The 14,859-nt window shown below is 45.3% G+C and overlaps 1 protein-coding gene across 3 annotated transcripts in view; it reads left to right on the top strand.

The window, feature by feature from the left end:
- The first annotated feature begins 296 nt into the window (after positions 1-296).
- SLC8A1 (solute carrier family 8 member A1) overlaps positions 297-14,859 on the top strand; it is a 304,433-nt gene continuing 289,870 nt past the window's right edge. For 2 of the 3 annotated variants that reach the window (XM_083432982.1, XM_083432980.1), the window contains exon 1: positions 297-808. The gene's annotated coding sequence lies outside the window, so the exon portion shown is untranslated. The remainder of the gene's footprint in view (positions 809-14,859) is intronic. The other variant, XM_083432975.1, reaches the window with a different exon arrangement.

The following is a 14,859-nucleotide window of genomic DNA, read 5'->3' as shown; positions in this document are numbered from 1 at the left end:
CTCCACAAAAATGCGACTCTTAACCTCCCATCCTTGCAGACATGATGTATATTGTCTTGAAACCGTTCCAAGAGACCTAACAAACAAAACCCTTGACCTCTAAGGAAAGTATTCCTTTTTAAAGTGGGGGGAAAGGTATTCTTAGAGACGAACCGCTGGGAACCTTTTGAAAGGGAAGGGATTTGTGTGTGTGTGTGTGTGTGTGTGTGTGTGTGCGGGGGGTGGTGTATTTCTTTTCCATGTATACTTAGTGGGTCTTGACGATTACTGTACAAATATTTTGAAAAGAAGCAGCCAAACGGTCGGGAGATACACTAGAGATTGAAGCCATTTTAAGCACAGTGCGAGCCTAAGCATCAATTTTTCATGGTTGCATATACTAGTCTCAAATGATTTGTTCCAGCAAGCCACAAAAAGGAATATGTTGTCTTCCAGTTGATTTGGGAAGGGGGTAAAGGCAAAAGGGGGAGGCTTTGTGGCACGGGCTAAAGGTTGCAAAAGGTGACGGAGAGAAAGGGTTAGCACTTTTAAAAATTATATATATATATCGTTTACGTGTTGGATGAAGCCTAAAGCTGCCAGATAGCTTCTTTTCGACAGCTTGGAGTTACTGTTGGGAACAGATCCATGTATGGAAGCGAAAGCAGAAAAGCAGAGATAAGCCGCTATCCAGCTATGCAAACCATGTTTAGAGACACTTAAAGGACAAGCATCCAAACTTCTTTCTTTCTGGTAAATGCAGAGGAGCTATCATATGAAGTTCTCGCTCCACACAGCCCGAAACAGAGGTGCCAGGACTTGACAGGCGGTAAGTGCAGGCGTGGGGGTTGGGGAGGAGAAAAAGGCTTGTTTGCATGACTTTCTGTGAGGAATCCCCAGTGGAGCAGCGTTTGCACTAGAGGCTTTTCATGCGTTTCGTAAGGGAGAGAAAGAGAGAGGATTTGGCGGAGGTCCCTGAAGGAATGGCATGGAGCAGCGCTGCTTACCCAAGAGGCAGAGAAACTTTCCCATGGAGGAACCAGGAAAGCAGCAAAACTTGGAGGGGGGGAGAGAGAGATGCAGAATAGTATTTATATAACGGGTTCCTCTTTGTTGGGATTTGTGAATCGTCTCATTTGAACTCGTCAGCGCATACACAATGCATAAGCCTGCCATTGTGTTGTCTTTTCGTGCATCTGTGTGTTTACTGCGCACAAATGTGAGCATCTGGAGGTGCAGAATGTCTGTTGCTTTCATGTTTGGCGGCGTGTCCGCCTGAATGCTGTGCGCTGCTGAGCCACGGATTGTAGGAAGAGCTTTTCGTAAACAACGGTGTTTCTTTTGGCAATCCAGGGCCCATTTTTTTAAGCGCAGATCAGTTGATTGCATCCTGCTCAAAGATCTTTAATTGACAGTGACATGTTGTGAAAGACTCGGTCTCTTCAAAGCGGCCGCACACACCCCGTTGTTGCTCTTTTTCCATCCGAGGCAAAAGTAGGGGAGGGCTTGCTGCCCTCCAGATGTTGCTGGACTCAGCCCCAGCCAGCATCGAGGGGGATTGAGGGTGATGGGAGTTGTACTCTGCCAACATCTGGAGGGCCACAAGTTCCCCATCTCTGATGGAAGGGAAGATTTCGGGAGTGTGGGCATCTCGGGGAATGGTTCTCCCTAAAGCCAAGCTCTATGTTGCTAGACTGAAAGGATAGGGGCATCAGTCAAGCTAATATATAATCATCATTCCACAGAATACCTGCCCTTTAAAAATCAAAGTTACAGCAAGTAGTTTGTGCTTTGGAAGTAAGTTATCTTTGACCAAAGTTGTGTTTGCATGGGTATAAGCTTCCAACTTTTGAAAAGGTTCAATCAGCATGCAAGACGCAGCTTGGGTTCCTCACGATTTTGGACATGGGCATACAAAACCATGTGGGGAAATTAGGAAAACTGATTCCTTTTGAGAATATCTACTGTAGAGGTGGGGGGGGGCAGTCATAGGTTCCTTTCTAAATTTCTTTCCCTTTACAGCAGAAATGAGAGATTGTCCTGTTTTGTCCCTCAAGTTTCTGTTTCCATTTTTAAATTTTTGGGGATGAGTTTCTAATGCTCCAAACTATTACAGTTTCTGAATGGTTGGAACATATATATATTTATTCAACTAATCATTTAAATATATTATAAAGGAGGGGGTGTTTTTTCAAAGTTTGTGTGCCATAAGGGACTTCTATGTGTGCAGTTGAACATCCTCTTCCTCTCCAGCCCCACATGTCCTCAAAATCAGCTCTGAAGGTTTGGGAGCTCAAGGTCATCCAATGAGCTTCATAGCTGAGTGGGGATTCGAAGCCTGCTGCGCCAGGTTCTAGTTCATGGGTAGGCAAACTAAGGCCCGGGGGCCGGATCCAGCCCAATCGCTTCTAAATCCGGCCTGCAGACGGTCCAGGAATCAGCCTGTTTTGACATGAGTAGAATGTGTGCTTTTATTTAAAATGCATCTCTGGGTTATTTGTGGAGCATAGGAATTTGTTCATTTCCCCCCCAAAAATATAGTCTGGCCCCCCACAAGGTCTGAGGGACAGTGGACCGGCCCCCTGCTGAAAAAGTTTGCTGACCCCTGTTCTAGTTCAACACTCCAAAGCATTACAGACCTGTAACAGTCATCTACAGTGCCTCTGAATCGGCTCTCAGATCCAGATTTCTATTTGAGGTATAAAGCAGGCTTCCCGTGTGACCTTTCGCCTAATACTGTTTTCCAAATTCCCTCTGAATTATCTGCAACAGAACTGTGTCATTTAGTTGCATGAATATTTAATACTGAACACATTTGCAGTAAACCTAAGAAATACGTGTGAAGCTCTGACAGGTATTTTTCTGCAAAGCATCTTCATGTATATGTTTCCCCTTGCTTGAACCATTTCTTTTAAGCATCCCTAAATCACAGGCATATATTTAAACTACCTATTTCACATATCCCTTCGAGACTCGTGTTTACACTCAATTTGAATACCGTTTGTTTAACTCAGGCTTACCATTACGTGCAAGCCAGGCCGGTTAAGTGAAGGTGACAATTTCTGAACGATGGAACAGCCAAATGCACCTAGAAATGTAAACTTAACTCCGAATGCTGCTAACGACTATAAGTATATCATGCAGGAGTTTGGTTTGCTTAGGAAAGCCAGCAGGAAGAGGTCCAAAAGGCGGCAATATTTCTGAACAATGCAAGCAATGAAACTGTCTCATTATTTAACTGCCGGCTTCAGTCGGAATGAACTTGATAACTCAATGGCTCCACGATGCCAGGGATGAATGAGATTTATGAAAGGTACAAGCTTCATACACAGCGTCAAACTGTGGATAAAACTTTTTTTCAACTTACTTGACCTCTCAGTAAGTCAAAATAAAGAAAGACATGAGCAATACCAATGTGAGTGCGAGTAAAGATCATGATGAAACACAGAATACCTTGAGAAGACATACTAATCTAGACCTCCAACCCAGTGTCCTCAAGATATTTCAGACTACAACTTGCATCAGCACAACCAGCCTAGCTGGAACTGGTCAGAGTTGTAGTCCAAAGAATCAGGGTGGCACCAGGTTTGGGAAGGCCAGACTAGAGTGAGAGCTAAAGGGACCCCTGACCATTAGGTCCAGTCGTGAACGACTCTGGGGTTGCGGCGCTCATCTCGCTTTATTGGCCAAGGGAGCCGGCGTACAGCTTCCGGGTCATGTGGCCAGGATGACTAAGCCACTTCTGGCGAACCAGAGCAGCGCACAGAAACGCTGTTTACCTTCCCGCCGGAGTGGTACCTATTTATCTACTTGCACTTTGACGTGTTTTCAAACTGCTAGGTTGGCAGGAGCAGGGACCGAGCAACGGGAGCTCACCCCATCTCGGAGATTAGAACCACTGACCTTCTGATCAGCAAGTCCTAGGCTCTGTGGTTTAACCCACAGCACCACCCATGTCCCCTAGAGTGAGAGGGCCTCCTCAAATACTTATTGAAAACTGCTAAAACCGAATGCCAGTCCTATCATTAGGCAGAGGGAGGCGGCTGCCTCAGGCAGCAGATTTTAGGTGTCATGAAAGGGTTATGAATTGTTACATAACTTAATATTGTGTTTTTTTATGGGCAGGGATAAGGAAATGCACTTGTGGGATTTTCTGCCATGGTCACTGAATGTATTTTGACTTTGGGGGTGGGTTTTATTTACAGTCCCACCTCAGGGCAGCAAACCAACTTGAGCTGGGGGTGCTATGACACTATGGGTGGTTATGACAACATGGACAGTTTCAACAGTATGGTTCCAAAGTATAGATCTAGTTTACTGTTTTGTAACAGCTGTCATAAAGGGAAATATTGGCAGACTGCATACGTCTAAGTATTTGGATGTCTTTAAGAAGGTCAAATGTTTGCTTATTTTGGGGGGGGGGGGCTTTGTGCCCATGGGCATAGCCAAGGGGAGCAATCGAGTAAATCAGTAAAAATACTTAACGAACTGAGGTTCTGCCCCCTTAACATGAACCCTGCCCCACCATAAATCCTGGCTGCGCCCATGTTTATACCCCACCTCTCTTTTAAAATGTCCAAGTTCCCTTGGAACAACCATTAAAACAATAAAGTACAGGAAAGCTACAAACTAAAGCTGTAAGAGGATATGAGAGGCAACGGCTAATATTTCAAGGGCATAAAAAACGTTCAACAATTTGGCAGGCCAAATGCCTGGCTAAAGTAGGAAGCCTTAATGGGCTGGTGGAAGGGCAAGGAAGGTAAAGTTTGCTAGGCAGGAAGATCCAGGGTCATCAGAAATGATCTGTTTCACATTCCAACCTATCACAACCAAGATATTATTTAGTCTCACTAGTGGACTGTCTGTGCTGCTCACCTGATCTCTCAATAACTGAGTCACTGCTGTTTACCTAGAGGGTGAGGGGAGAGACAGCAGGGAGATTGCCATGGTATGTGTGGTCTGTGAAAAAGAGGATATACTTGGGAAGAGGGGAAAGGAGAGGTGCGTGAAGTGTATGAGTCTATGTGGTATGTGTGAGAGAGAAAGAAGCATGTGTGTCTGCAGTCTCTGTGTGTGCGATGAGTATGTGTGTACATGTGAGAAAATGTGGGGTGACCCCCTTGTTTATTATTTCCTGGTACCACTCCTCATTGTTACTAGACAGCGACAACCTCTTTGTGTGAGGTAGGGGGCGGGGGGGGCCAATCCCAGAGGGAGCAGTGAGGCCTTTGCTCTTTCTCCAATTTTGCGTTATTCCATGCATGCAATGGCAGCCATGTTGTTTTGCTATGCCCTCTCAGCAGCCATCTTGCCCCAAATAAAACAGAATATCAGAGCACCGTCAGGAGCATGTAGCAAGGGGTGTAGCAGGAGGCTGTCAGTGAAGAAGAAATTGGCAAGGGCTACTGTTCCAAATCAGAAGTGTGGGACAGCATTTCGACAATGACAAAATCACGTGGGTACTGCTCACCTGCACGAGCAGCCCATTAACTGGAAGCACCCAGAGAGAGGAGCTCAAAGATGGTTTTCGAACGCCTTATGCAACCATGTTGGGAGTTGTAGTCCAATAACATCGGAAGGGCACTGCATTGGCTACCCCTGTAGACCGATCCACATTGCCCCAATGAGTGATTAAGAGGAGGCCATCTATGGCTTCTTCCAGCACCCACGACACAGTCAAGTTACTCCTTGTTATTTCGGGAGCCTTTTCCTTTGCAGCTAATTCATATCTTGCCAGCGTTTGAGATTCCTTCCATGTGATGTGACTCAGCCTCACCGAGAGTGTGTGCTTTGCCCAAGGAATGAGGAAATCTCCTGAACTTAGGGAATTAATCACAGGTGACATCACTCCATACCACTTATGGCCTTTCTAGGAAGTTATCGTTTCTTTCTTTGGAAACGCTGCTTTTTGTATATGCTTGTTAAGGGAAGTTTTTAATATTTAACGCTGTATTGTTTTTAATACTCGATTGGGAGCCGCCCAGAGTGGCTGGTGAAACTTCTTCTTCTTCTTCTTCTTCTTATTATTATTATTATTATTATTATTATTTCTGCTTTTTCTCCAATGTCAGCCAAAGCTGTTACTTGGACATGGAGCTGTAAAAGCACTTGAAAAGTGCAACCTTCTCCAGGCAAAGGAGGTTGTGGGAGAACTCTGTTCCTTCTCTAGCACTTTGACCCCCTCACCTCAGATGCTGTCCTTTTCTTTATACAGCATCACCATCCCCAGACCTGATAACGAAGCTGGCTTGGCATGCTTCTGGAAGGAGGAAACAGAAAGATGCATATATAAATGGGGAAAGTGCACAGAAATATGAATATATATGAGTCAAAATAACACACATAATTGCCAAGTATTAGGAAGAACTGTTTGCAAAAATGTGCATATTAGCCAAAGTATTTTTATTAGGGATTTTTTTAAAAAAAATGCATATGGCTGCAGAAATATGGAGAACTGAATTTAAGACTGGGAAAATTAGAAGCCTGGAGAACTGAAACTGACAGATCCTTCCATCCCTACTGGCAATGGGGAAAGGAAAAAAAAACAGCACCTGCATGTCTTCTCCAACAGACTGGAAATGGCCATTTCTTATAGGTATAATGGATAGAAGTACTGCCAAAGACATGCTGAGGTGAAATATCTTCATGTGCAACTTAGAGGGGGCCAGATGCAAAATTGGATGGGGCTCGTGCTCCTTTAATAGTTGTGCAGAAGAGGGACCGACTATTAAAGAGGCACGAGCCCCCTTCTACTTTGTTATCTACCCCTTCAGTATACAACCAGGGGCAACAAATGTAAGGTTCTGCACTTGCGCAGGAAGAACCAGCTGCACAAATTTAAAATGGGGGGGCACCTCCTGGCCTGCCAGTAGTACATGTGAAAAGAATCTAGGGGTTTTAGCAGACCACAAGCTTAACATGAGTCCACAGTATGATACTGCAGCAAAAAAAAGCTAATGAAATGGAAGTACCATATTTTTCCGTGTATAAGACAAGGATTTTTTTTTAAGTATGTTAAAAATCGAGGGTCGTCTTATACACGGATAGTGCACTGTGGGGATAGGCGGTTGGTTGATGCCCCAAGCAGGAGATAGTCATCGGCACTAGGCGGGTGATTTGTGGCTATGGCAAGGACTGTTATCGATTGGCTGCCACTGCAGCGGGCGACTGGTGGGTGCTGGTGGCGACCTGTCAGATGATTGGTGGCTTTGGCTCTGGTTGTCTGGTGGGTGAGCGATTTTCGGCAAACCACCCCCCAAAAAAAGCTTAACAACTCTTCGCAATCTTCCCCCATTTTCTTAATTTGGAGTCCCCAAAAATAAGGGGCGTCTTATACACTGGGGCGTGTTATACACGGAAAAATACGGAATAGTGTCCTGCTCAAGAGTAGAATCATAGAATCATAGAATCATAGAATCATAGAGTTGGAAGAGACCACAAGGGCCATCGAGTCCAACCCCCTGCCAAGCAGGAAACACCATCAGAGCACTCCTGACATATGGTTGTCAAGCCTCTGCTTAAAGACCTCCAAAGAAGGAGACTCCACCACACTCCTTGGCAGCAAATTCCACTGTCGGACAGCTCTTACTGTCAGGAAGTTCTTCCTAATGTTTAGGTGGAATCTTCTTTCTTGTAGTTTGTATCCATTGCTCCGTGTCCGCTTCTCTGGAGCAGCAGAAAACAACCTTTCTCCCTCCTCTATGTGACATCCTTTTATATATTTGAACATGGCTATCATATCACCCCTTAACCTCCTCTTCTCCAGGCTAAACATGCCCAGCTCCCTTAGCCGATCCTCATAAGGCATTGTTTCCAGGCCTTTGACCATTTTGGTTGCCCTCCTCTGTACACGTTCTAGTTTGTCAGTGTCCTTCTTGAACTGTGGTGCCCAGAACTGGACACAGTACTCCAGGTGAGGTCTGACCAGAGCAGAATACAGTGGCACTATAACTTCCCTTGATCTAGATGCTATACTCCTATTGATGCAGCCCAGAATTGCATTGGCTTTTTTAGCTGCCGCGTCACACTGTTGGCTCATGTTAAGTTTGTGGTCAACCAAGACTCCTAGATCCTTTTCACATGTACTGCTCTCAAGCCAGGTGGCACCCATCTTGTATTTGTGCCTCTCATTTTTTTTGCCCAAGTGCAATACTTTACATTTCTCCCTGTTAAAATTCATCTTGTTTGTTTTGGCCCAGTTCTCTAATCTGTCAAGGTCGTTTTGAAGTGTGATCCTGTCTTCTGGGGTGTTAGCCACCCCTCCCAGTTTGGTGTCATCTGCAAATTTGATCAGGATGCCCTTGAGTCCATCATCCAAGTCGTTGATAAAGATGTTGAATAAGACCGGGCCCAATACAGAACCCTGTGGCACCCCACTAGTCACTCTTCTCCAGGATGAAGAGGAACCATTGATGAGCACCCTTTGGGTCCGGTCAGTCAGCCAGTTACAAATCCACTGAGTGGTAGCATAGTCAAGACCGCATTTTACCAGCTTCTTTACAAGAATATCATGGGGCACCTTGTCAAATGCCTTGCTGAAATCAAGGTAGACTACATCCACTGCGTTCCCTTCATCTACCAGGCTTGTAATTCTGTCAAAAAATGAGATCAGGTTAGTCTGACATGACTTATTTTTCAGAAATCCATGCTGACTATTGGTGATCACAGCATTCCTTTCTAGGTGCTCACAGATTGTTTGCTTAATGATCTGCTCCAGAATCTTCCCTGGTATTGATGTTAGACTGACTGGGCGGTAATTATTTGGGTCCTCTCTTTTCCCCTTTTTGAAAATAGGGACAACATTTGCCCTCCTCCAGTCTGCCGGGACTTCGCCTGTTCTCCAGGAATTCTCAAAGATGATTGCCAGTGGTTCTGAGATCACATCTGCCAGTTCTTTTAATACTCTTGGATGCAGTTCATCTGGCCCTGGAGACTTGAATACATCTAAACTAGCCAAGTATTCTTGTACTATCTCCTTAGTTATTCTGGGCTGTGTTTCCTCTGCTGAATCATTTCCTCCAAATTCTTCAGGTCGGGCATTGTTTTCTTTATCGGAGAAGACTGAGGCAAAGAAGGCATTGAGGAGTTCAGCCCTTTCTGTGTCCCCTGTTTGCATTTCACCATCTTCTCCTCTGAGTGACCCCACTGTTTCTTTGTTCTTCCTTTTGCTACGAACATACCCATAGAAGCCTTTTTTGTTGCTTTTAACCTCTTTAGCAAGCCTGAGTTCATTCTGTGCTTTAGCTTTTCTGACTTTGTGTCTACACGTGCTGGCTATTTGTTTGAATTCCTCTTTGGTGGTTTCCCCCCTTTTCCATTTTTTGTACACATCCTTTTTTAATCTTAACTCAGTTAAAAGTTCTTTAGATAGCCACCCTGGCTTCTTTAGGCACCTTCCATGTTTCCGTCTCATTGGTATTGCCTGAAGTTGTGCTTTTACTATCTCCCTCTTAACAAACTCCCAGCCATCATGAACTCCCTTTCCTTTTAGTATTACTGTCCATGGGATCTCACCCAGCACTTCCCTAAGTTTTATGAAGTCGGCTTTCTTAAAGTCAAGAAATTGAGTCCTAGTATGCTTGGCTGCTCCTTTCCGTTGTATAGTAAACTTCAGAAGAGCATGATCACTTGCGCCTAATGATCCTTCCACTTCTACCCCATTAACCAGGTCATCGACATTGGTTAGGACCAGATCTAAAATGGCTGTTCCTCTTGTTGCTTCTCCCACTTTCTGGACAATGAAGTTGTCTGCAAGGCCAGTGAGGAATCTGTTTGACCTTATGCTCTTGGCTGAGTTTGACATCCAACAAATATCTGGGTAATTGAAGTCCCCCATTACTACTATCTCCCTTCCTTTTGCATGCTTGGCCATCTGTTCCAGGAAGGCATCATCTATGTCCTCCGTTTGGCTTGGGGATCTGTAGTAAACTCCCACAATGAGGTCACTATTATTCTTCTCTCCCTTAATTTTGACCCAAATGCTCTCACTTTGGCTTTGAGGTTCTAAATCTTGGATCTCTTCACAGGTATACACATCCCTGACATATAACGCCACTCCTCCTCCTTTCTTGTCTGGTCTGTTTCTCTGAAATAGATTGTATCCCTCCATTTTTACATTCCAATCGTGGGACTTATCCCACCAGGTTTCAGTGATGCCTATTATGTCATATTTAGTTTGCTGTACCAAGAGCTCAAGCTCATCTTGTTTATTTCCCATGCTTTGTGCATGGGAAGTAATAGAGAAGTAATAGAACCACTCTCTTCTGCCTTGGTCAGACCACAGCTGGAGTATTGTGTCAAATTTTGGGTGACAGGGAACATTTGCAGAGAAGAGTAACCAAGATGATCAAGGGTCTGGAAACCAAGGCTTATGAGGAAAAGTTGAGAGAGTTGGGTACTTTTTAACATGGGAAAGAGGAGATTTTTTCAGATATCTCAAGAGCTGCCACATGAAGAAGAAGAAGAAGAAGAAGAAGAAGAAGAAGAAGAAGAAGAAGAAGAAGAGGAGGAGGAGTTTGGATTTGATATCCCGCCCTAAGGAGTCTCCAAGCGGCTAACATTCTCCTTTCCCTTCCTCCCCCACAACAAACACTCTGTGAGGTGAGGAGTGGGGCTGAGAGACTTCAGAGAAGTATGACTAGCCCAAGGTCACCCAGCAGCTGCGTGTGGAGGAGCAGGGAATCAAACCCGGTTCACCAGATTACGAGTCTGCCGCTCTTAACCACTACACCACACTGGAACATGGAACAAGCTTGTTTTCTTCTGCTCCAGCATGTAAGACCCGAACCAATGGCTTTAAGTTGCAAGAAAGGAGATTTCAACTAAACATCAGTAAGAACTTTCAGATGTTAAGAACCATTCAACAGTATGGACTCCTTCGGGAGGCTGTGGACTCTCCTTCATCGGATGTTTTGAAGCAGAGTTTGGATGGTCATCTATAACAGACGCCTTAGTTAAGATCCCCGCATTGCAGGGGGTTGGACTAGATGACCCCCAGAGTTCCTTCCAACTCTGCAATTTATAACTATAAATTCTATACTCATCTTCCAGTATACTCAGTGAGGTTCCCTTCCCTTTGATTTCCAGAACAATGCAGTTTGCTGCTTCTGTGGGTGCCATCGGTAATAGCATTCAGATGAAAACCACATGCCGTATTCAAGCTCTCTCACAAGAGAGAATCTGCTTCCTATCAGAAATATAAACATAGATTTAGTTTCTGGCATTTACCTTCCCTGTGTGCTTTCCCATGCCTCAGTAAAGCCAAGCGGCAGAAAATGTCTTATCGTAAACTCCAATGGATCTTTGTACATATGTCACTGTCAACATTTGTAGACTGAAGGAGAGATCTGCCTGCTGGCATATTAATTTATTTTACCTTAAGCCAATGAATCCAAGTAAAACAGTAGACCCCAGTTACAAGGACCACATTTATTTTATTTTATTATTTTTTTTAAAAAAACATTCTGCCCTGCCTATATTCCCAAAGAAATGCAAGACAGCCAACAGATCCGAAGTATAAAAACAGACAGCCACCCCCAAATTAAACCCAATCGCAAAATCAAAATATAAACAGAACAGCTGTCTAAACATGAAACCAAACCAGCAGGCCTTTTCAAAAAGTCAGGACTTCACCAGTCACCTGAAACAATGCAAAGTAGGTCAATCACACAATTGCTGGTGTTTGGGAAGAGCTGAGGTTCAGTGGTCGAGCACAGGCTCTGCTTGCAAACGGTCCCCAGGTTCAGACCTCAACATCTCCAGATGTGACTGGCAAAGACTCTGGCCTCCAGACCCTGTGTACAATACTGAGCTAGATGGACTGGTGACAGGAACAAGCCTGCAGTAAAACACACCGCGCAAGTTGGAGTTGACCCTTTATCAGCAAGAACACGATCTGCACAGACTTGGTGGAGTGTCAGGCCTAATGAGCATAGCAGTAGATCTTGCCCCATGGATCAGGTGCTGAGACTGAAAGCCCCTGCCTCCCCACAGCCAGCTAAGTCCCCTCCCCTCTGGGGTTTCCCCCAAGCAATTGGAGACTGAGCCTGTGTGAATCCGAGCTCTCCCTTTTCATGCCTCTTCTGGTTCTGGAAGACAGGGGGGAGGGGAGCTGGTTCCAATGGAGAGGGAGACACCTGTGACTCTTCACCAGCCTGACACCTCCCTGCCTCTTAACCTCTCTCCTCTCACCTGCCTGCTTCAGCTTCTGCTTCTGCCTCTGATTCTGTTCTTCTCTCTGCCACAGACTCTCCCATCTCACTAAGCCCTGTTACCTCCTCAGCTTCCAACACCCCCTCTTCCCAGTGTTCTCCATCTGACTACTCATTCTGGTCCCACCACCACTCCCCAGGCTCTCAGCCTTCTTCCCTTAGTTATTCCCCAGCTGGTTCTTCCAACCATTCCTCTGTGTCCATGTGTCAAGAACTTAGCAGAGGAGGAATGGTGGAGACCGCCTCCTCAGCCTGACCCTTCCAGAGAAGGGGACAGAATTACAACAGGGGTTGAGAAAGGTCACAACTCAGAGGCAGATGAGGGGGAAAGCTGGGAAACAATGGGAGAGGAGGAGGAGGAAGAGGAGGAAGAAGAAGAAGAGACAGCTGACGAACTCAGCATCTTTAGAAAGCATTCCAGACCCCTCCTCCCAGAACCCAGCGGGCACTGAAAGTAGGAGAGCAGAGAGCTCAGAGGCAGAGGGCACATCTTAGCACCCATAGTGATGGCGCATAATGGGAGAAGGTGGAGACTCACTTGGAGCAACGCTATTATTCCGAGAGGCCACATTCCCAAGCTGGAGCGGCGGCGCCAGCAAACTGCTATGTACAGTGCATGTGTGGCGCCACTACGTACGACGCATGCATACGATGCCGCACATGTGTTGTACATAGCGGTTTGCCGCCGGTGCCGGGATCCTCTGCTCGCAGCTGCAGCCGCGAATGGAGGCTCCTTCACATGCGGCTGTGGAGGTGCAATGGCTGCTCGCGCCGCCATGGCAGGGCGCCTTCTTGTCACCCCCACAGACATGGCACCGGGAGCGCACCACCCCCGCCACCACCCCATTGCGCCGCAACTGCATTCCACTTGTCCAACGCTTGCTTTCAACCCTTAATATATACCAAATGTGCATACCTATAATTGAATGGTATTGATTAGGCAGCACTATATTTAACTAGCTAAGGACCTATCCATTTATGGTGTGATGAGAAAGTAGATTCTGCACCTAGTAAGTACTGCAACTGGAGATATATAAACTGCCCAGTGTGTGCTTCTATAGGAAAGTCTGTTCTCTGCAGATGCATAAGAAGAGCTAGTTTCTTACGCCTTGTTTGCAAGACGGTTCTACTCAGCATATTGTTTACTGTTGCTGCAATACACACAACTGTGAACTCTATTTCCCACTCTTCACAAGGCCAGTTTGGAGGAAGAAGTGATACTTGTTCATCAAGCACTCAGCATAATTAAAGCTACTTGAAGCTGTTAGGTGAGGATATTGATCTGCTGCATGCTGTTTAGTTAGGTGGTTTGCTATCTGACTCGCCTTTGGCAACGGCATGCGTGGGATTAGGAAAATAAAATAAACGGCAGCATAATCCTACACCCAGTGCTTTTTTTCTGGAGGGGACGCAGGGGTACGCATACCCCTAAACATTTTGTGAATCTAAGTTTGGCCTCATTGAGAGGCAGTATTTCAATATGAGTAGGAAAATGAGAGTACCCCTAAACATTTTTTTAAGGAAAAAAAGCGCTGCCTATACCTGTCTAATTAGTACCAGTAAGCCTGAGTTTGATGGGGTTTACCAATCTCAGTCTCTCATTCTACCAAGCAATTTTGTAGAATATTATTTACATATATACATTTGAAATGAAATAGAAAAGGGGGGACAACGACGCATAAACATTAGCATTCCATACAATATGGAAATATTAAACTATATCCCCCACTAGTGACATCAAGTGAGTTTGTGCGCTTTTCATTGTTGGTGTTATGTACTGAGCTGAATTCTAAAACAATAGGATTCAGAATGCAGCAGTCTTATTGGTCCGCAGGAGCCACCCAATCCAGCTCCAGGTGGAAGTGAATCCACAACCTGATTGGCCTGCAGGAGCAGCCAATCAGGCTTCTGGAGGAAGTGAATCCACAACCTGATTGGCCTGCAAGAGCAGCCCGGAATTAGCCAACCATGCAGGGCCCTTTGTGTAAATAATGTATATATAGCTAGACGTTTTGGGGAAAGTGTCATTCATTGCTACCACGAGCTGAATAAGGAGCATAAAATTCACACTTGACTCCGAGTATATTTCAGTTGGACAAGGAAAATCATGTTAGTTGGCGTGTTTCTCTGTTTGTATTGCTTGCCGGGAAATTAAGAGTCAAATTTGTGGCTCAACTCTCCCCCCCCCCAAAAAAAGGGATGGCTTATAGCTAAACAGATAAAACTGCTACTACTTCAATTCCTGCATACTAACCAGCAATGGAAAATAAAAACTTGAACCCTGACACTCCCCTCCCTGCCCAGTAATCCGTAGTCTGGAAGAGTCAGCCATGTCAACCTGACTTTCTGTTTCTTTCTTTGCCTTTTTGTTTTTCACTCCCCACTCCACCCAGAAGTCAAAGCAAGCTGCTGTAAATCAGTGGGAAGAGCAGGAAATCAAAGCAGGAAGAGATGGCAAAAGTTTTGCCTGACCTGCAGTTGTTTCTTGCTGCTCCTCCTCTCCTGTTTCTGCCGAGGGTCTACAGAAAAGCATCTAGATATTACTGTATTACGACTACTAATATTTCTGCTGCGGCAGCAAGTGGGGCTTGCAACAAAACGTTGCAGCATTCAGTACTCCTGCTCAGGGCACCAGCCAATAAACCATGTCCTCTTCCTTTCCATTCACCAC

Source organism: Podarcis tiliguerta, assembly GCF_965153285.1.
Source record: "Podarcis tiliguerta genome assembly, chromosome: 3".
NCBI lineage: Eukaryota > Metazoa > Chordata > Lepidosauria > Squamata > Lacertidae > Podarcis > Podarcis tiliguerta.
The sequence above is the reverse complement of the archived record's forward strand: the minus strand, read 5'-3'. Positions and strand labels throughout refer to the sequence as shown.